Source organism: Dama dama, chromosome 18, assembly GCF_033118175.1.
Source record: "Dama dama isolate Ldn47 chromosome 18, ASM3311817v1, whole genome shotgun sequence".
In the NCBI taxonomy this organism is placed as follows: domain Eukaryota; kingdom Metazoa; phylum Chordata; class Mammalia; order Artiodactyla; family Cervidae; genus Dama; species Dama dama.
In genome coordinates this window covers 25,510,309-25,533,800 of record NC_083698.1, presented here as the reverse complement: position 1 = coordinate 25,533,800, position 23,492 = coordinate 25,510,309, and the positions used below count along the sequence as shown (strand labels likewise).

General features: G+C 36.6%; 1 protein-coding gene across 7 annotated transcripts in view; it reads right to left on the bottom strand.

The window, feature by feature from the left end:
• HDAC9 (histone deacetylase 9) overlaps window positions 1-23,492 on the bottom strand; it is an 896,685-nt gene that overhangs the window by 545,552 nt on the left and 327,641 nt on the right. The gene's annotated exons all lie outside the window — the stretch shown is intronic.

Genomic DNA, 23,492 nt, shown 5'->3' with positions numbered 1-23,492 from the left:
AGTGATAATCTATTTGCATATGAATCAACAACAGCATGGCCCACAGGCACAGAAATAGAACAATGGTCGGCCTGAGCCAAAAATAGGTCAAGCATGGCCGAGTGATTGGAGCCTGCATTAATGCATTTAAAAATACCCCAGCAAACCCAGCTGTCCAGCCTCTATCTTTCAAACCATAATTCTCTATTGCAGGGCCTTAAAAGCCATTAACTCTTTCCTCCCTCCAAGCTTGCTTTACACACTGTCTCCATACTGGCGATTTGCTTCCAAAGAAAGCAGGGGGGGTGGGGGGGTGGCGGAATCAAGAATCATAATTCTAAGAGGGCAAATGCACATACATTTCATTTCATTTTATTTTTGTAGTATGTGTTTTTGGAAGAGAGAGGAGAGAAGTGCAGAGCTCTGTATTGGTTCTAAAATAATACTGGAAGCTTTTGCTCATAATGTGGTTTCTGCCTCACCCACGCACAGCAATCCTGGTGTTCTATTTTTGTTGCCTGTTTCTCTGGCTACACTGCAGTTGGCTGTAGCACTAGAAGCTTTTCTGCCTTCTAGTTTCAAGACTGACAGGAGATTTAGTAGAGGTAGTTTCAGAAAACAAGCACAGAAAAAAATGTTTATGAAGGACTAGCTTGATTTTTTTACTTGATATTTAATGTAAGGCAACTGTCCGCTTCACAAATCTTAATGCAATCTTAGTACTACCTATCTATTATATCCTATTCAGTTTCTATCTAAATTTTTTAAAGTGTGTGTATATATGAATATATATGTGTGTGTGTGTGTGTGTGTGTGAATACGCACACACACACACACACATACATTTATATACAACTTAGACCTAAAAATGCTCCATTTCAGCTTTTCAGGCGAAATTCAATTCACCTGCAAAAGGAAAAGAACATGTTGGTACTTTTCCTGTGTAGGTACTTTTCTTACGGATGGTGCAGCACTACTGCCTGTAAGCACCTGTGGTTCAATAAATATAAACAGTCAGTCCCCAGATGAATGTTCAGCATTCATCTCTACACTGATTGCCTGAAATACAGACTTCACTTTTCTATAGAAATAGTATTTATAATAGTTGATACATTCCCAGACCAACACATATTGTGGAACTCACATGTAAAGTAAATGAGCTACAGAATTTAGTACTAAAAATTCTATAGTTTCTGGTGCATCCATACAACATCTTTTCTACATGAGGAATAAATTCTACATCATAAATTGGCTTGCTAACTTCCAGCAACTCCCAAGGGCAAATCCCAAAGTGAAAATCCAATGGTCTGGGAGATAGTCTCCTTTTCCTAAACTAGATCGGCAAGAAAAATAAAATTCCTAAGGCACTGGTAGCAGCACAGAAAGAAAGGGAAACAGCAGAGTGTTTCAAGGGTCTCAGGACAATCAAATGAAGGAGGAATGTTCATCAACCAGAGTGTGAGGCATTAGAAAAAGAACAAGGAGACAGAATTTTGATGAAAAGGAGGAAGCATGTTAAATCAATAGGCAGGTTAAATAGGCACTGTTAAAAAACGGCACTAAATTTTCCTTCTTTCATATATTAACTTCTACTTATTGCACAATTCCCAGGTGGCGACAGTGGTCAAGAACCCATCTGCTAGTGCAGGAGACCTCAGAGACCTGGGTTTGATCTCGGGTCATGAAGATCCCCTGGAGGAGAGCATGGCAACCCATTCCAATATTCTTGCCTGGAGAATCCCATAGACAGAGGAGCCTGGTGAGCTACAGTTCATGGGGTCGCAAAGAGTCAGACACGGCTGAAGCGACTTAGCACACACACATTGCACAATTATATTTGAACAGATAAATTACAAGATTTTTTAAAAGAGCTATTCCAAATTACATTTGACTTAAGCAAAACAAGAAAACCTTATGCTCCTGTCAATGGGAAAAACTACTTAATTTCATCTGCTATTATAAGTAAACCTTCACTCTATTAAGAAATTGGTGTTTAAAATTCCAGAAATGGAAATTCTGTAGATCCGGCAACTTAGAGATTATGTAACCAATCACAGCATTTTAGACCTGGGAGGACATCTATAATGATGTCCAAACTCTCTGTCCCCCAGGATGCCAGGGTACCTGGGAGCTGACTCATAGTGTTCTCCAGAAGAGGTTCTTCCCTGAACCAGAGCAGCCTAATTTTCATCAGCTTACTTTGAAATGATTTCTTTTGAATAATGACTTCTTGTGTTAAAACAAAAATTAAGGAAAAAAATATGGTGTATGGTGACAGACGGTAACTGGATTTATCATCACTATCATTTTGTAATGTGTGGAAGTATCTCAAGTCATTATGCTGTGGACCAGGAACTAACACAGTGCTGTAGGTCAGTCATACTCTGAAGACAAACTCATTAAAAAAAAAATCAAATTTATGATTACCAGAGTAGAGGGGTAAGGGGAAAGGAATTGGATGAAGGTGGTCAAAGGTACAAACTTCTAGTTATAAGATAAAAGAATATGCATGTAATGTACAACATAATCATTATATTACATAATACATAATTAGTTAATATATGATTAATATAATTAACACTGTTGTCTATTATAAAAAAAAGTTGTGAAGAGAGTAAATTCCAAGAGTTCTTATCACGAGAAAAAAATGTTTTTCTTTTCACTTTATCTTGTATCTATAGTAGATGATGTATCAGATGAATCACTAAACTTGTGGTAATCATTAATGCTGTATGTAAGCCAAGACATGATGCCCTACACCTTAAACATACAGTGCTGTATGTCAATTATATCTCAGTAAAACTGGAAGGAAAAAAAAAGTTGATCTAGTACAAATGGTCTGCCTAATTCACACATGAAGAAAGTAAAGAAACTTTTTAGGGCTATGAAGGATGCAAAAAGCATTCACTAACGGAGTTATGACAAAAGAGACTTGCTTAGTTTCTAACAGGTAGTCTAGCCTAGCAGGACCAGCATTCATGTTCTCAAGCCTACCATTTCATCCCTTATAATGCAAATAAGTATCTGAGACATTCAGAAGAAACTTTGGTATTATCTACTTATGAAAAATAGAATCATTCAATTGTCTCAGAGTGATTTTAAACCGAATACATAAAACTAGTGATAAACATATAAGAGAGATGACAAAAATTCTAGTACAGAGACGTCCCTGGAGGCCCAGTGGTTAAGACTCCACACTCCCAATGTAGAGGACCTGGGTTTAACCCTTGGTCAGGGAACTAGATACCACATGCCACAACTAAGACCAGGTATAGCCAAATAAATAAATAAATGTATTTTTAAAAAACACATACTTTCTCTTTAAAAAAAATCCTAGTACAGAATTTCCCTGACTACAGTTGTGGTTACTTCTGAATAAACCCCTGCATGAAAAATATCATTAAGTCAAAACGAGTTTAATGTACACTTAACCCACCAAACATCATAACTTATCCTAGCCTACTTTAAACAGGCTCAGAACACTTACGGAAATCTACAGTTGGACAAAAGCATCTAGTACAAAGCATATTTTACATGGAGTATTGAATATCTCGTGTAATTGACTGAATACTGTGCTGAAAGTGAAAACTGAATGTTTTTAAGATATTGGTTATTTACCCAGCGAACAGTGTGGCTGACTAGGAACTGTGGCTCATGACTGCTGACCAGCATCTTCAGAAAATATCAAAAGGCCTATCACTAGCACAGAAAAGACCAAAACGTCAACTATGGTTTCTACTAAATGCTTGTCTTTTTCTCACCATGGTACAGTTGAAAACTGGTAAATGGAACTGAAACCATGCATAGTGATTAGTCAAATCTATTTCACCTGCCTGGACTAATCAAGGTTGTTTTAATATTTGCATGTCCTCCAAGAGCACATGGCCTAAACAGTAAGATGTTTGCCCAAGAAGTTTTCCAAAAGCCTGGAGTCAGTTGCATATAATTTGAGCTGAGTTGGTTAAGACTGGGTAGGACCATAGACTCTTCAAATGGGCATGCCGAGTGTTCACCAAGTGACCTTTTGAACGTGTAGGAGCCTTTAGCTTAGTTGCACCTGCACCTAAAGACAAGTATTGCACCTTTTTCCAATCACCTTTCCCCAGGCTTCCCAAGCTCCCCATGCCTCAGACGCCCCTGCTTTTCTTTATCCCATCAGTACCCCTAGCCCTTGGTCTGTGAGATTTGTTCTTTTGTCTTCTTACTGGGCTGCCTTTCCAATAAGTCCTCTCTCTGCTGAAAATCTCCAGGGGTTCAGCGTTTTGGCTTGCTGTGTGTCAGCAGGATGAACCTGATTCGGTAACTGAACCACTAACATTGGGGACCACCTGTATTGACATAATATAAATCTCTTGTCGTTATACATTTACATTATTCCCTCAAACTACAATTTACAAAAATATTCACCAAGCTTTTATAATCATACAAAATAAAATAAAGTGAAACTCAAAAAAATAATTATCCATTCTCAGAGGTCCCCAGATAGGGCAATCCACCAAATAATGGATCTTCTTCACTCTGATCAAGTTATATAATTTCAGGATTATTTATATTTCATCCATGCATTCTTCCAGCATGTCTTGTCATTAGCAGACTTGTCTGTCAACTCTTGATAGTGAAAACTTAGTTTAGAGCAAAAAGACACAGGACCCTTATATAAAATAGATGCCACTTGTTTCTGGGGGGAAAACAGCATCATTAAAATCACCACCAAGTATATTGATTACCTCTATTGTCTAAGAACTTAAATATCAAGAATATCGAAGTAATTCTTCTCACACCATCTCAATAAAGTCGGTAAAGAAATATGACTAAGTGTCCTTCTGGGTGTTTGCAAAACCAATTTTACTGACCAGGAAAAAAAGATACTACCTTTCATATTATAAGAACTATAACAAGTTAATACAAATGTAAGGCTAGAATAGATGGGTAGTTTTAAAATTTTAATTCAGTTTAATAAACATTTTGGAAACTGATCTAAATATTACATTTACTTAATATGTAAAAAAGAATAGGGCAAAATATTAAAATAGGCATTGAATCCTAATGTAAACTGTCATTCAAAAGTAATTATGATAATTCCAATTCTTTTAAAAGATATATAGGAAGATGAAAAAAAATTTAATCAAACATTTAAATTCAATTTTATTTAAAATTTTAAATTGTAGCTTAAAAAATCTATATGGCATCAAAATATTTCCACAAATAAAATGACTACAGAAAACTCCACTGGAAAAAAAGCAAAGAAGGTGCTATAACCTGATCTATTCTTCCACCATAATACATCCTCTGTTCATCTATAATAAAGCACAGACTTCTCATGTACAACCAAATCCCATGGTTCTAGAATCTAGATGCAGTAAGATTTAAAACTCGTTTGCCTGAAATACTCAATAGTGCTTTACAAGAAGCTACAATTACTCACCCAAAGCTTTTACTCCCCCATGTACTCTTTCTCACTCATGTTGATGTTTCTCCCAACCTCACACTTCTCAAAGTATTGTCACAGCGATGAAGATACACACACTTACCTGCAGGCAACTGACTTGATTCCTGGACCCCAGAGGAGCAGCAAGAAGAGGGATAGTGCAATGTACTCATTTTTATTTTGAACTAAGTAGCTTATTTTTCTGAAATGTCTGTCTCTTGGAAAAACATGAAAAATGCTTATTAACTTTGTTGCTGTTTAGTCGCTAAGTCATGTCTGACTCTTTTGCAACCCTATGGACTGTAGCCTGCCAGCCTCCTCTGTCCGTGGGATTTCCCAGGCAAGAATACGGCAGTGGTTGCCATTTCCTGTTCCAGGAGACCTTCCTGACCCAGGGATCGAACGCGTGTCTTCTGCACTGGCAGGCAGCTCCTTTACACTGAGCCACCAGGAAGCCCTCTTACTAATGATGGATAATCGATTTACAGGTCATTCCTCTGTACTATAACAACCTAACTGATTACCAGAAGATCTTCAGATGAGGGAAAATTCCCTGGAGGGAAAGGGTCTGCATAAACACATGAGCAATGAAATTCCAGGGAGACTGTTCCAAATGAAAACAAAACAACTCCCATAAAAACCCTAGAATTGTTGGCTTTGCTTTGACTGAAATCATTTCTTCTTTAACTCTTCCCTTCAAACTGGATTGATTGATCCATGATTTATTCTATTTTTAGCAGATTATAGAGCATCAGGATCATCCAGTTACTTGTTTAGAAATACAGTTTATTGGGTCAGAACTGTTAAATGAAAATCTCTGGGGGGAATCTGAATTATAAAAGCCCTTCCAGTGATTCTGATGCACAATGAAGTTTGAGAACTAGTAGTTAAGATCATCCTTTCCAAAGCAATGATTAGATGGCTAAGGATATAAATAAATTATCATTTTGGGTCTAATTTCAAATAAAGCATTATTATTATAGTACAGTTTTTCAAAATGAAAATGAACGTGATAATAGACTGAAGAAGACCATTTAATACTGATTTTGTATTTCAAATTGTATATCCTTGGCTAACCTATACTATGTTTACCAAACTATGTATATACAAGGTATTTATAACACTAGAAACTTTTAGCAGAAATCTTAGTTGCAAACAAAAATGCTATTTTTGGCTATAGGGCTATGAAAATAAAAATTGGGGGAGAATTCCAGTTAAAATCAGTATTCTAAACTTTGCAATTTGGTACACTTCAAATTTTTAATTTTTTATTATATTACAAAGTGAGTTTCATCCTCATGTAACAGTACCTTTAATATTTATCATCTCGGAAATAGATGTGATTCTGATTGTCAAAAATTAATAGTCATATAATTATGATCTGGATAGATACTATAGTTGGGAGCTATGTGCTTAGTTGCTCAGTCGTGTCCAACTCTTTGTGACTCCATGGACTGCAGCACACCAGGTTTCCCAGTCCATCACCATCTCTGGAGCTTGCTCAAACTCATGTCCATTGAGTCGGTGATGCCATCCAACCATCTCATCCTCTGTTGTCCCCTTCTCCTCCTGTCTTCAATCTTTCCCAGCATCAGGGTCTTTTCCAGTGAGTCAGTTCTTCCCATCAGGTGACCAAAGTATTGGAGTTTCAGCTTCAGCATCAGTCCTTCCAATGAATATTCAGAATTGATTTCCTTTAGGATTTGTTTGATCTCCTTGCAGTCCAAGGGACTCTCAAGAGTCTTCTCCAGCACCAGAGTTTGAAAGCATAAATATTTCAGTGCTCAGCCTTCTTTATGGTCCAACTCTCACATCCATACATGACTACTGGAAAAACCAAATAGCTTTGACTAGACGGACCTTTGTTGGCAAAGTAATGTCTCTGCTTTTTAATACTCTGCCTAAGCTTGTCATAGCTTTTCTTGTGAGGAGCAAGCGCCTTTTAATTTCATGGCTGCAGTCACCATCTGCAGTGATTTTGGAGCCCAAGAAAATAAAGTCTGTCACTGTTTCCACTGTTTTTCCATCTGCCATGAAGTGATGGGACCAGATGCCACTATCTTTGTTTAGTTTTGCTATTATTTCTTATTTTGCTATTATTCTTTTGTGGAGACTTTTAGGGTTTTCTATGGAAAGTATCATGTCACCTACAAATAGTGACTGTTTTACTTCTTCCCTTCCAATTTGGATGGCTTTCTTTTCTTGTCTGATTGTCTGGGAGTTCCAATACTGCATTTAAGTTGAAGTAGTAAAGGGGGGAATCCCTGTCTTGTTCCTGATTTTAGAGTAAAAGTTTTCAATTTTTCACTGTAGAGTATGATGCTATCTGTGGGTTATCCATAATAGCCTTTATTATGTTGAGATATGTTCCTTCTATAGCAATTTTTTATAGAATGAAAATTTTTATCATTAATGGATGCTGAATTTTGTCAAATGCTTTTTCTGTGTGTATTGAAATGATCATGTGATTTATGTCCTTCCTTTTGTTAAGATGGTGTATCACACTGATTGGTTTGCGAATATTAAACCACCCTTGTGTCTCTTGAGATAAATCCAATTTGATCATCCTGTACTTTGATAAAAAGGTACAGGACTGTTTTTACGTATTGTTAGATTCAGTTTGATAATATTTGTTGAGAATTTTTGCATCTATATTCATCAAATATATTTTCCTATAGTTATGTTTAGAAGTGTCTTTGGTTTTGATATCAGATTCTAGTGGTCTTATAGAATTAAATTGGGAATGTTTTGTCTTCTTCAATTTTTTGAAATAGTTTGAGAAGGAACAATATTAGATCATCTTCATATGTTTGTTAGAATTCACCTGTGAAGCTGTCCAATCCTAGAGTTTTGTCTGTTTGGAGTTTTTTAAATTACAAATTCACTTTCAGTACCAGTGATAAATCTAATTGTCTTATTCTTCCTGATTCCTTTATTGATTTTCTCAACTACTCTGATAGACAGTGACCTATCTCTTTAGTATTACCCTTTGTTTCCTTTTAAGTATGGCTTTTACAGACAGCATATTTCTGGATTTTTTCCCACTCACCTCATTAAAAAGTCACATATTTAGTAAGTTCATGGAAGGGAGATAGTGGCTCTTGCTGGTTCACCATTTATCAAGAGCAAAAAAGTAGTATATCCATTTCACCCTTCAGAACTCTGCCCAAAGCTTATCTCCCCAGAAAAGCCTTCCCTTACCTGAACTCCTGTGAATGAAAGGACCTAATTACAAACAAAGCTGGTGGAGGTGAGCTATTTCTAAAAGATGATGCTGTGAAAGTGCTGCACTCAATATGCCAGCAAATTTGGAAAACTCAGCAGTGGCCACAGGACTGGAAAAGGTCAGTTTTCATTCCAGTCCCAAAGAAAGGCAATGCCAAAGAATGCTCAAACTACTGCACAATTGCACTCATCTCACACACTAGCAAAGTAATGCTCAAAATTCTCGAAGTGAGGCTTCAACAGCAGGTGAACCTAGAAATTTCAGATGTTCAAGCTGGATTTAGAAAAGGCAGAGGAATCAGAGATCAAATTGCCAACATCTGTTGGATCACTGAAAAAGCAAGGCTATTTCAAAAAAACATCAACCTCTGCTTTATTGACTACCCCAAAGTCTTTGACTGTGTGGATCACAACAAACTGTGGAAAATTCTGAAAGTGATGGGAATACCAGACCACCTTACCTGCCTTCTGAGAAATCTGTATGCAGATCAAGAAGCAACAGTTAGAACTGGACATGGAACAACAGACTGGTTGCAAATTGGGGAAGGAGTACGTCAAGGCTGTATATTGTCACCCTGCTTATTTAACTTATATGCAGAGTACATCATACGAAATGCCAGGCTGGATGAAGCAAAAGCTGGAATAAGATTACCAGGAGAAATATCAATAACCTCAGATGTGCAGATGACACCACCCTTATAGCAGAAACTTAAGAGGAACTGAAGAGCCTCTTGATGAAAGTGAAAGAGGAGAGTGAAAACACTGGTTTAAAACTCAATATTCAAAAAACTAAGATCATGGCATCCGGTCCTATCACTTCATGGCAAATAGATGGGGAAACAATGGAAACAGTGACAGACTTTATTTTCTTGGGCTCCAAAATCACTGCAGATGGTGATTGAAGCCATGAAATGAAAAGACACTAGTTCCTTGGAAGAAAAGCTATGACCAACCTAGACAGCATATTAAAAAGCAGAGACATTACTTGGCCTACAAAAGTACATCTAGTCAAAGCTATGGTTTTTCCAGTAGTCATGTATGGATGTGAGAGTTGGACCATAAAGAAAGCTGAGCACTGAAGAATTGATGCTTTTGAACTGTGGTGTTGGAGAAGACTCTTGAGAATCCCTTGGACTGCAAGGAGAACAAACCAGCCAATTCTAAAGGAAATCTTCATTGGAAGGACTGATGTTGAAGCTGAAGCTCCAATACTTCGGCCACCTGATGGGAAGAACTGACTCATTGGAAAAGACACTGATGCTGGAAGGGATTGGGGGCAGGAGGAAAAGGGAATGACAGAGGATGAGATGGCTGGATGGCATCACCGACTCGATGGACATGAGTTTGAGTAAGCTCCCGGAGTTGGTGATGGACAGGGAAGCCTGGCGTGCTGCAGTCCATGGGGTCGCAGAGTCAGACACGACTGAGTGACTGAACTAAACTGAATTTTGTCCTTCCTTCTACATATCATAAATCATTGGATATTTTAACACTGTCTACACATCTATTCCCCACACTAGACTTCAGCAAGTCAAGAACGGAGATGTCATTCATCTTTGTGCCCAAGCCACTGCGGAGCCAAATGATAAGCACTCTATGTGTGTTGCTTAAATGGATATATGCAGAATGAAATTCGGGAAATTTCCAGCAATTTTGCCTGCACTCTTAAGGTTCTCCTTGGCTCTAAGGGCCAGCCTGGCCCCTGTTGCAATAACTGCACAGATATAGTGAAAGGACTCTTCTAAAACATCAAGGCTCGAGTCAAAATAAGCGCCACTTTATATTCTCATTGACTCAAAGAGTTCCTTTTCAGTTTTAAAGAGATCCTACATGGTCAAAATCTCCGGAAGGAGGGGACTTTATGTTTACTTGTTTTCTAAAGAAAAGAGAAAAACATATTATGTGAACTAGAAACAGGCTTCAGATAATAATTTATATTTGATTCATGAGAACCACAGAATCACTTTTACACGAAGGGCAACTACATAACATCTAAATCATCTAACTTGTTGGATGGAAAAGAAGCTCTAGATTCAGACAGAATTTGACTTGACTTTTAGCTGTCAGTTATTTGGTACTCATAAGCTGTATAGTTTGGGTAAGTTACTTAACCTTCTTGACTCAAAGGTAAATTAATGTATATATAAGCTAAATTTAAAAATTTGAATGAATTCTTATCATATTAATATAATTCTTTAGATGATAAACTATGCATATTCAAATCCCCTCAACTTAAAACTGGGAATATTAACATTGGCCTTGCAATGTTGCCTTAATATTTAGAAATATGAATATAAAATTCATATAATTATGCCAAGAATATAATAGATACCAAGTATACTGTATTTATTATTATTATTAGAGCACATTATTAATATATAAATCAAGTAATATATATTTGAAGGCCTACTTAGACTTCTATATTCTGAACTAAGATAATTCCTATTTCTCAAGATCAGCTGTAACACTGTAAAACAGAATATAAGGATCATTAAGACAATAAATGCTGGACAGGATGTGGAGAGAAGGGAACCCTCCTACATTGTTGGTGGGAATGTAAACTCGTCCAGCCACTATGGATAACAGCATGGAGGTTCCTTAAAAATCTAAATACAGAGACACCATATGACTCTGCAGTCCCGCTCCTGGCATACATCTTGAGGAAAACATGACCTGAAAGGATACATTCACCCCAATATTCACTGCAGCACTGTTTTCAAGAGCCAAGAAAAAGAGACACAAGTTAAATGTCCATCAACAGAGGAATGGATAAAGAAGATGTGGCACGTATATATAATGGAATATTACTCAGCCATTAAAAGTGAAATAATGCCATTTGCAGCAACATGGATAGACCAAAAGACTGCCATCCTGAGTGAAGTAAGTCAGACAGAGAAACAAAAACATCATATGACATATTTTTATGTGGAATCTAAAAAGACATGATACAAATGAACTTATTTACAAAACAGAAGTAAACTCACAGACTTTGTGAATGAACTTATGGTTGCTGGGGGAAAAGGATGGATAGTAGGGATAGTTAGGGAGTTGGGATGGACAGGTACACACTGCTGTATTTAAAATGGATAACCAACAAGGACCTACTGTATAGCACAGGGAACTCTGCTCAATGTTATGTGGCAGGCTGGATGGCAGGGAAGTTTGGGAGGAGTGGATACATGTATATATATGTATGGCTGAGTCCCTTTCCTGTCCACTTGAAACTACCACAGAATTGTTAACTGGCTATACTCCAATACAAAATAAAAAGTTAGAGAAAAAGAATATAAAGATTATTAGTTTCTGCTGGTTCATAAAGGAGAAAAATTGAGTGCTATATAAACTAGATAAAAATTAGAGTGAATTTTTTCATATAAATATGTAACTCTTCAGACTGATAAACCATGTGTATTAGAAAACTCACTGATAACTGCAAAATAAGAAATGGAAATAATGAACAAGAGGGTGATTGGTATATTCCAGGCTATTTTCTATGTTTACTTTGTAAGAACAAATTAGATATTTTAATATAAGGAAGAGAGATTAATAATGACACTCACATGAAACACAAAAACTTCAATGGGTACACAGAGCTACTTTTTTTTTTTTTGTCATTTAATCAAAACCTAGGAATATCTTCGAACCACAATGCATTCCCCTACCCCCCACCAGCTAATGTTTTCATTCCAGATGGCTGTGAGTGTCTATTTAAAAATCAATAAGCTAATATTAGTGATTTAACTTGAAGCTATAGCAACCTGTTTTTTATAATGAAATGAGGACTGCTGTCCTTTTATTTTGGCATTCTTCTGAAGGAAACTTTCAATAATACTTTCGGAAAGCAGAAGGGACCATTTGGAAGCCAAATTCACATATTTTAAAGTCAACACCTTACTTGGATTGAAATTTACGACTTTTTGATTATTTGAATTATTAATAAAAAAGTATTATCTTGATAGAACCAAGTCTATCAAGGTTCCTACTCTTCCCAAGGTAGAGGCAAGTCTTCCTATGGTGAAAATAAACAGAAGTCTAAGAACAATTAGGTTTCTGAGGACTAATTGGTAGAGAACTCTCAAACATAATTTAGTGTTTCCCTTTATAAGCTAGGAGAAAACTTTAGTAGGAAATATCATTTAAGAACCTCAGGCATTTCACTTAAAACATGTACTTTACTCAAAACAGGATCAACCATACAGACAGCGTTACATTAAAAAAGAAAGAAAGAAAAGAAAACCTAGGCCAGTACAAGGCATGAGAACTCACAATTACTCTCAGGAACTATGAGTTCATTGGGAACTCATGAACTCATGAATCTCAGGAACTATGCTAACATGGCTACCTTTGTATCTTATGGGGCAACGGCTGTCATCACATATTTTAATATCCAGTCTATGATAAATCTCAAGTAGTCTTTTTGTTATCTTAACTGAATCATGTTTTATCATACATCTCAGAAATGTTTAACTAGTAGAATCAATAAATAGAAGAGTATATTGGCTTTCAGACATCCAAACGTATATGATCAAATCAACTGAAAAGAAAGAGCAAGATTAAAGATGATATTCAAAAATTTGAATCTGTGACCTTCAGTTTAATGTATAGGAGCCAAGATAGCATCCTTTCTAATAATAAAATCTATTAACATTGAATTTTTAACAGGATTAGTAATGTAGTGTCAACCTCAGAATATCTGATGGAAAAGACAAAGTACTTGACTTGTAAAAATTTTAAATTTTATTTCCAGAAAACTAAAATCTCCCAGAAGCCACTATGTACATCCAGAAGTAACTCTTGTTTTCCAGGATAAAGCTTCTTAACATGGGGGTAAGTTGAATGACACATTAGATAATGTGGCCACACTTCCCTCTAAGCACATGCTTCCCAGGATCTTCCTACAAACATGACAATGATGATGTTGACTGACACATTTCATAAATCAGAACACACTATCAAATAGATCTCCTTTTTAACATTCATTTTCCTGTTTGTCTGTTTTTTTAAACTTGCCTCATTTTTCATTAGGTTCTTCAAAACCCCTGTATCCCAAGAGTGATTGTATCAATGCTTCTTGAAATTTCCTTTCTAGTTACATGAAATGATCTCTGCCTCTCACTTTAGGAACCATGCATGGCCTGCTCTCTGAGACATTCATTCACACACCATCCTTTGATGCCTTTGTTTTCCCACACAGAAATCAGAAGTCAATTTTTTTTCTTGCTTCAAACCTAAGCACCTATTTCTTACCCATTAGCATCCATACACTTTCCCCCTTCTTTCTTTGTAGCATATATCAAACAGGTAATTCAGTGTCTTTTTCTTTGGATAATTTTCTTACTTGGAAAACTGCAGCAGCAACAAAAGTAACAGTTCTGATCGATACTTGGAAAATATATTAGGCTCTGTTCTGTTTTTAATTTTAAGAGTTTCATATATTTATACAACAAATATTTTTCCCTTTGACAAATAGTCATTCTTTCAGTGGCTTCTGGGAAGAAGGCCCTTAGGTGTTCAAGCGAGGTGAGAGTGGCCACAAGTGAGCACAGGGAAAGTGCATGAGCTGTAGGACCAAGCCGACTTAGGTGTCAGTGTTCCCTCTGGATTGCTTAGATCTTGTGGTCTAGGGATAGAAATCATGTCCCCTGAATCCTCAAACTATGTCCTAACAAATGTGTCATATAGCCCCAGAAAAAATAAGATAAAATAAACAAATAAGGGTTCAATATGAATTATGAAGGGATACTATTCCTTCATAGTATCCCTTCATGACTATGAAGGAAGAGAATCCCTTCATAATTATGAAGGAAATGTATTCCTTCATAATTCATATTTTTAATCCCCTAATAATATTTTTATCTTATCACATTAGCTTTCAAAATTTGAATAGTAGAGCAACATCTTAAATATTTAGTGCTGGAAGATAACTAAGATCAAGATAAAAATACAAGCAATACCCATGCAGAGGGGCCATAGTTAAAAATATACCCCTGAAAAGTGTCAGACAGGAAGGCCCTTTAACAGTGTGATTGGGCATACTGACATTTGTTACAGAAGATCAGGGGCCATGGTTCTGCCTCTGTTTTCAGTTCAGACCCTTTGTCTTCTTGTCAGAAATAAGAGAATCTGATCTTTTCTGCTGCTCCAACTTTACAGAGAAAATGCAGAGTGCAATCAGAACTAGACAGGCTCCTGGCTGTGTGATCATGCCTCAAGAATACCCAACACGCAATCAGGCATTTGATGAACATATTGGAGGAAAACAAAACCCTTTTAGAAAACTAGTGGTGGAGAGTTGGTACTTACAGTGAGCCACAAGCAATTACAGACACAGAGAATAATAATTTTCTGCAAATAATAGCAAAAGTCTTGACGTAGGGGAGCAACAACCAGACAAAAATCATCATGTCATAATGTGGCCCACCCAGATGAGAAACTCCAGCCTTCAGACTATGCAAAGCAAGAAATCTAGCCTCAATCTGGCACTACAGGGTACAGGTGACATAGGAACTGAAGATTCCTTTCAGGAATCATCATTTGTCCTATATGATTTTGCTTACTCTGTGCAGAAAAGTAAACTGCTGTGCAATTTATCAACTCACATTCAGGAATTTTATGATCTTTCTAAAGCCCTGAATTAAAGAGATTTTCTACGTTTTGTAATGGATGCTGGGAGTAAAACCTGATTACTTGAGACAACAACTCTGATACTCAAAGTAAATAGAACCAAGTACAAACCTCATAAAGCTGTTCATAGAGTTTAGTAGTTTACAGCCATGTTTGGTTATGCATTTGATTTGGAGAAGGAAATGATAACCCACTCTCATATTCTTGCCTAGCAAATCCCATGGACAGAGGAGCCTGGTAGGCTCCATGGGGCCACGAAGAATCAGACAAGAATCAGCAAGTAACAACAATGCATTTGATTAACCCAAGAGTAATATCTTAAGAGTCCCTTGTTTTTGCAAGGATATCAACCCTGAATATTCATTTGAAGGACTGATGCTAAAGCTGAAACTCCAATGCTTTGGCTACCTGATTCGAAGAGCTGACTCATTGGAAAAGACCCTTATGATGGGAAAGACTAAACAACAATATCCAAGTAAACCAAGCCTTATATTTATAATTTTTAACACCATGATGGAAACAGTAGACCCATAACAATGCACGCATCAGCTATAACATAATTCACGTTCCAGAGAAAATTCATATTCTGTTAAATAGGCACCTCCCACCCCACCCCTTTAAAAAACAAAACCCACAGCTTGGCTTGGTCAGAACCTGCCACAGTGTGGACAATAGACAGGATGTGCGTGGAGGGTGGTGGGAGCTGAGCCAGCGCTGAGGGCAGCACAGTACAAGGCAGGGAGGCCTGGGGAAGGGAGTCCCACCAGGACCTGACAGCTGAACGAAACTGGGCATGTGCATCTATGGTGAAGGATGCAACGGATGCAAGCACTAGTTTTTAGTTTCTCAAATACAATCCTGATGGCTCCTTTAGGCAACAGAGCAGCCCAATCAATAGCTTTTTCCTCTCCTTTTCATAGTGAAAGTTATTATTATATTTCTATTCTTCTAGTTCCCCAGGCCTAGAAAAGAATCACATATGAACCAACATCCACTTTATATTCTAATTATCCCCTATTTACGAGTCACATTTGACTTCATTTTTGTTACAGGAGTATGAGTTGCAGCAGAACGGACTGAGCATCTTGACACCTCCCTCTACTTCCTGCCCCTCAGTCCGCTCCTCCGACAGGGTGCTGTCCCCAGCCCGCTGCAACCACCCGTGAAAGACCCCTACAGCTCCAGCCCGAAGGTACCGCTCTGTTTCCTACTCACCACCCTTCCCACAAACTATCTGCCAAACAGGAACTTCATGGTTACAGGACAGGGGAAGGTACTGATCTCTCCTCAGGAGCAGGTTGTCTGGTGTCAGAAATATTTCATCACAACGGTCTCTGATTTAACTTCAACACCTTGTTATGTATTAGAGACAGGATGGCATAGGGAGAAAAGCAAAGACACAGCTTCAGTCCTGATTACAGGGCATTCTGACTGTGACCTGGGGCAAATTGTCCCCAGTTTTATCTACACATTGGCTATTACCATATAATCCCTAGTAGGAGTGTTGCTGTGATGACATATGAAATGGACAACACAAACACCGGTATGTAATAATCAATAAATAGTAACTGATTAATAATTATGTCCTAAAGCTTACTAAAATCAATTTAGTTTGGAGGAGATTGTATATTTGTAAAAAAATAATCAATTTAAGGCAAAATGCTAACAAGTTGGTTGGAAAGATCAAAAGGAAAAAAAACAAAGAGGAAAGGGGTGCTGCTGGAAACAGATAATTTCCAATTTTAAAAAGTCAAGAGATAAACTCATAAAACATAGGATAAGAAATATCTTTATAAATATAATGGAGACTTATAACCAGAAGATTTAAAACTTCTCTAAGCCTTGTAACTCAGTATAATGGAGTGTTGGCACATATACAGGCCTACTCACCCAACTCAAGAATTATGTTATATAATAAACCATTAGCATATTGTATAACAGTAAAATATTAATATAATGTTAATAAGTGCTCTTTATTGATGGTTAAATTAAATAAAATGCCCTTAATTTAAAAGTTGTGGATGAAAGACAAGAAATAAAAAAATTGAGATAGAGTATGTCAAAGAATAGAAAAAAATAATATTTAATACTAATATAATTCTTAACTCAACAAGCTAGTTCTAAAATTCACATGAAATAGTGAAGCTCCAAGGAGAGTTACGAAAATTTTGAAGGAGATCAAAATAAGAACATGTGCCTTATCACCGTTCAAGACTTATCTGTTAAGTTATGATAAACAAGACCATATTATTGCTTCAAATACAAACAAATAGCTAAGAGAAAAGAACAAACCAACAAAGATTAGGCCTGCACATATATGATAACTTTACATGTGTCAGTGCTAGTACCATAGATAAGCAAAGAGTCTCAATAAATGGTGCTGAGATAACTTGTTCTCTATGTTAAAACTATCAGATCCCTCGAAATTAGAACCCTACATTAAACTACACACACACTCATACACGCTCACAAAATCAACTCCAAGAAGATCAAAAATCTATGCACAAAGAACAAACTTTAAAAGGTTTAGAAGACAAAATATGAAAGAGTAGGCTCACATCCTCAGATTAGGAATACACTTGTTGAAAAAGAATCAGAAAAACACAAATCACAAAAGATTGATAAATATGACACAGGAATATAATTGTTTTGCACACTATTAAAAAAGAAAAAAAATTGGGAGAAAGCATTTACAGTGCATTTAAGCAATCAGTGATTAGTATTCAAAATATAATGATAACACTTACAACACACAACCAATAATAAAGTAGGCAAAACACACAACCCAATAATAAAGTAGGCAAAATATATAAAGATGCATTCACTGATGTCCAATCTACGTATAAAATGCATTCAAGATTACTGATAATCAAATAATAAATTAATCCACAATGTGATAGAATCATAAATCTGGCAGACAAGTAAAAAAATGAATCTAAGAATACCAAGTATTGCTAAGAACGCTGAGTAATAAGAACTTTTAAACACTGAAAGCAAAAGTTTATATTTGTCACAAACATTTCATTTAATGAAGGCTAGATTTTTCGAAGAAATTTCCTTTCAAAATGGCAAAACTATGCATTTTCTAAGGCAACTAAATATTCTGGGTAAAATTCTAAATTGAATCCTGTCTAAACTTACCTTCCTCTTTTCTTTTTTTGCTTAATTTAAACTAAGTGTGTTCCTTGCAAGATTTTCTTATTGTAATTCTATCAACAATGATTAGAAATAACTATGGCACCAGGAATAAAAGTTGATTCACAAATTAAATAATGTAACATAAAAGGAAAGAGCTAATGTGCAGCCCATCATCTCGAGAGTATATCACAGAATCAGTAAATACATAAATTTCACTTAAAAGTGCAATTTTTCTTCCAAAGATGATTACTACTTTAAGGAAAACTTCATGTCTGTTGATAGCCCTATGGCAATTAAAGTATTGACTGATCTTTGTCTCTAGTGTCGAAAGCAAGAATTGTTAAATGCAGATACAATCACAATAGGCAAACACATTTTAACTTAATGAAATAAAAACAACAGGAACTACTATTTAAAATATCTGAATAAACATACCACTGGCAGAAAGATCAGAAGATAATAGCCATATGCTGTGAAAGGTTATTAATGGATCAAATAATTTTATAATTATTCTAAAGTCCTTGATTTTCATGCATGTCTGACATAAACACAATTAGAAAATAATGGCAAATATTAAGAATCAACATTACATGAAATTCTGGAAATCTCACTTCTGTAATCTGTTAAATGATAAGCTCTTCACCAGTTCTCCAAGATTCATGACTGTTAGGAAGTGTAACCAGAAAAGAATTTTGAGACCATCTAAAAGCTTTTAAATTATAAAAATGTATTTTACTAGTAAAAAAGTATTTTCTCCATATGTACAGTTTGGCCTTAATTAAAACCCTATTTCAACTCTATTTTGTAAATATAATTCATCTGGTTCCTGATATAAATGTGTGTGTGTGTTTGTGTTTGTTTGCTTATTTATATGTATAGAGAACTAATTAACTACTCTGCCAGATTTGATTTAGAAATTTTGACATTGAATACAGACTTCCCTGAACCTACTGTCCATTGTTAAACTCTCAGGTCATGAGTGCCAAGTTAGCTCTCTGAGGCTGCTATTCTCTCTCTTATATTCAAGTTACTTTACCAGCAAAGGTCAGTCTAGTCAAAGTTATAGTTTTTCCAGTAGTCATGTATGAATGTGAGAGTTGGACTATAAAAAAAGCTGAGCGCCGAAGAATTGATACTTTTGAACTGTGGTGTTGGAGAAGACTCTTGAGAGTCCCTTGGACTGCAAGGAGATCCAACCAGTCAATCCTAAAGAAAATCAGTCCTGAATATTCATCAGAAGGACTGATGCTGAAGCTGAAACTCCAATAGTTTGGCCACCTGATGCAAAGAACTGACTCATTTGAAAAGACTCTGATGCTGGGAAAGAGTGAAGGCAGAAGAAGGGGATGACAGAGGATGCGATAGATGGATGGCATCACCGATACAATGGACATGAATTGAGTAGGCTCCAGGAGTTGGTGGAAGCCTGGCATGCTGCAGTCCATGGGGTCACAAAGAGTTGAACATGACTGAGTGACTGAACTGAACTGATATTCAAGTTATTAAGGAGCTAACTCAAACATGATAATACATAATATATTCATTCAGGTGAGCAAGAGCTGATTGCAATACAATTAATTACTTCAATCTATTGAATGAAAGACCCAACAGATGGGATGTTATCCCTGCAGTCAGAAAAAAGCATGGAACACAGAGGTGAACATGGTCAGGGCCTGCCTAAACTTAGCTCCAGGGAAGGGTGTTCAGTCCCAGAGGTTGGTAAATCCTTATAATTAGGAATAGGAAGCCCTTTCTTAGTAGTAGAATGTTTTCCTAGGAATTATTAGGTCACTACTTTGAAATCCTATTTTGTATGGAAGATGAGCTCTCCAGGTGGCAAACTTAAACAGTAAAACTTTGAAAACAAAAGGAGGGTTTAGGGAAGTGCAGGCTTTGCTTTTCTGATGGGAATACAAAACTGGATCCAGAACTTAGGTGCTCAGGACAATCCAATATATTCCAGGGACTGTGTGGACAGAGAATGAAAAAGAAAAGAAAAAGAAAAGACACACACAAAAAAGAGGTAAGGTATTGTCTGCTAATATTAGGGAACGATATCAGGGAGAAAAAACAAGATATTTAATAAGTTTTTTAAAATGAAGTTTTACTGTGTGGTGGTATTCATTTAGGCTCTTCTCTCACACTCTGCAGTAGTTTAAAAAACTCGCTAGTACTTTAAGAAGAAGTTTAATACGCCTTTTGGGGAACGCAGGGAAGTCTGGAAACAGTCACACTGGGTTTGGGGTCAGACCCGAGGCTCCCTGTGGTGGTCTTGCCACATCTGGGTTCCGCAGAGGGTAAATCCATTCCATCATCTTAGCCTCATGTTATTTAACGTTCAAACCATATAACTAACAGGCATGGGTTTCAGTCAAAATTCTTCCATCATCTGTCTAATTATAATCTGGTTTCCCAGAATTTGCTTGTCAGAGGTCATGAGGGTACTGTTTCCCAGTGTGATACTTTCTATTGGGATTATTTATTTGAAATTCTGCTTGAATCTATCTGTCTTGATGGGCAATGCTGATGTTAATCTGCCAAGGTTATGATACCCTGTGGGGATACTATAGCGGACACTTGTAGTTGATACTGCTACCATGACAAACAATCTTTAATCAGTGTTTTCTAAAAACATTACCCCTACAGAGTGACATAATTTAAATGTACCTGCTTTATTTAAATGAAACAGCATTCAAAATTAAATTTTTTAAAGGTTAATCTTGGGACTATAATAGAGAGAATTCTTGATTTCAAAAAATTTACCTATCAAACCATTCATCAGGACCAATCAATCAATCAAGAGTTTGCCTTATAAATACATAGTTGAGTTTCAAGAGACAAGACCTATACTGTGCTACAGAAAACACACATGTAACAGGGCCCTGTTGCATGTCATTGTACTAGAACATTCCTAAGTAGGATATTTCCATTTTAAGGTCACATAGAGCCACATGTAGAGTAAATAGGGCTGAAATCACAACGAGATGCTCTGGAATATTAGTGATCTTATGGATTTTGCTGATATTTTGCTGTTTATGACTGACATTCACAGACGCAAGAGCCTAACACAGTTATCCCAGAAGAAAATTTCCCTGCAATGAACAAAGCCCTTTTGTGCTGCTGGTAAAACATGACTCCACTAAGGCAATTAGCTGTTTTAAAAATAAACTAATTCATTTTGAAGATTTGATGTATAATTATGCAGCTGCATGGACTGGGGAGGCATGGTGACTGGCAAGAGTGTTAGTAAAGATTAGGGGGAAAAAAATGCATCTCCATGCTGACAGCTAAGGCATTGATTTAATGTCCAATTGCCACCTTTGCCTTGTGTGGAGCTACAAAACAGAGCTCTTTCTAAAATAATCCAAAAAGTTTCTTATAAGGATAGGAGATATCTCCAGGGACAGAGGGGATAGAAGTTAAAAATATTTATCCAGAGCCTTGCTTCTAAGAAGCATGGTACCTCCTGTAAAATTAACTCTTACATCTCCATTAAAAATATGACTAAGAGAATTTAACTCCCTCAATCCAAAGACAGAACTGCTCCACACTAGTTCTAAAAGCAGAAATTTGGTGACATGATACTTCAGTGGGGCTTCAAGGGTACTTCTAGAAGATGAAAGGGCTCTTGGTCCATTTTCAGAGATTTGTTACTAAGGTAGCAGCTTCCTTGAGTGGGAAGATCAAGGTCTGGCTATGAACCACTGCACAACCTTCCAAGCTTGGTTAGGCAAAGGGCTTTAACTGATCCTGATACTGCCACTGGCTTTGCTAGCAGCCTCAGTTTCCAAAAAACCTGCAGGGTTAATTCACATCACATGAGGAACATTATTTAAAATTTTGATTAACACTTTTCTGATTACATTTTAATTACAGTATATACTTCCTACTAAGTGAAGATAGTAATATTTGTACAATGTGTCTTTGTGGATTTCTGTTTCTTGTGGTCGCTTCCGTTTTTCCTTTTTCCTCCCTCCCACTCTCCTTGCTTCCTTTCTCTCCTCTCTTCCCCTCCTATCTCCATCCTTCCACTCTCCTCTCTCCTTCCTCCTTTCCTTCCAGCAGCATTCTCATTCACTTGTCTTCCTTTGGGTATTCCAGATTCTTGTTATGGATCATTTCATATCTCATTATTACTGTGTCTCTGACTTTCAGGTTTCCAGTGCTGCCTTTATTAAGAAGTAGTTTTCTAATATCCTGAAACTAGAAAATAGAAATTTCAGCTCAAGATAAACATAAAATAATCATTACCTATTTTAAACTTGCTTTTAAATTATTTGAGAAGGTAAATGCTTATTAAAATTTGGTAATAAATCTGTCTACCTCCCCCCAAAGAAAAATTGTGGGTGAAAGATAATAAAATGTATACAAATAGAAGAATATATTAAAATTCTCCTTATTATAAATTTTTACTTCCTCTGTGTCATTTTGATGCATTCTAAAAATAAGAATATAAACCTTTACTTCTTCAAATTTCATCTCCTCAGGTCTCTGGTTTCATCAGCTTAGCAAAACCTTCCCTATAGATTATTGCGGCTGGAATCCTCCAGGGGAAAACACATGCTGTGGGGGGTGATACTGGTGGATACCTGAGATGGGAAAGTTCAACCCTGACTGTCCTGAAGATTGCTGACATTTTGTGTGACATCTAATTTAGATCATTTAAAACTTATAGAAAAGGTGCAATAAACTTCATATATCTTATATGAAGACACACCACTTTTTAACATGGTGCCTCATTCTTTTGCTGTTTTATTTATTTATTTTTTCATTTATTTTAGCTTACTTAGAATATTTCCATACAGGCAGCATCAGGGAAAGATTGAAGGCAGGAGGAAAAGAGGGAGACAGAGGACGAGATGGTTGGATGGCATCACTGACTCAATAGACATGAGTTTGAGCAAACTCCAGGAGACAGTGAAGGACAGAGAAGGCTGGTGTGCTGCCATCCACGGGGTTGCAAAGAATCAGACATGAGTTAGCGACAACATACACAAAAATATGAGATATAACCAAGCCTTATATCAGTGTTAGGCAAAAAGATAGAAATGGTCTTCTTAGGGCAAATACTGGGATGCCATCAGATAACACAGGATAA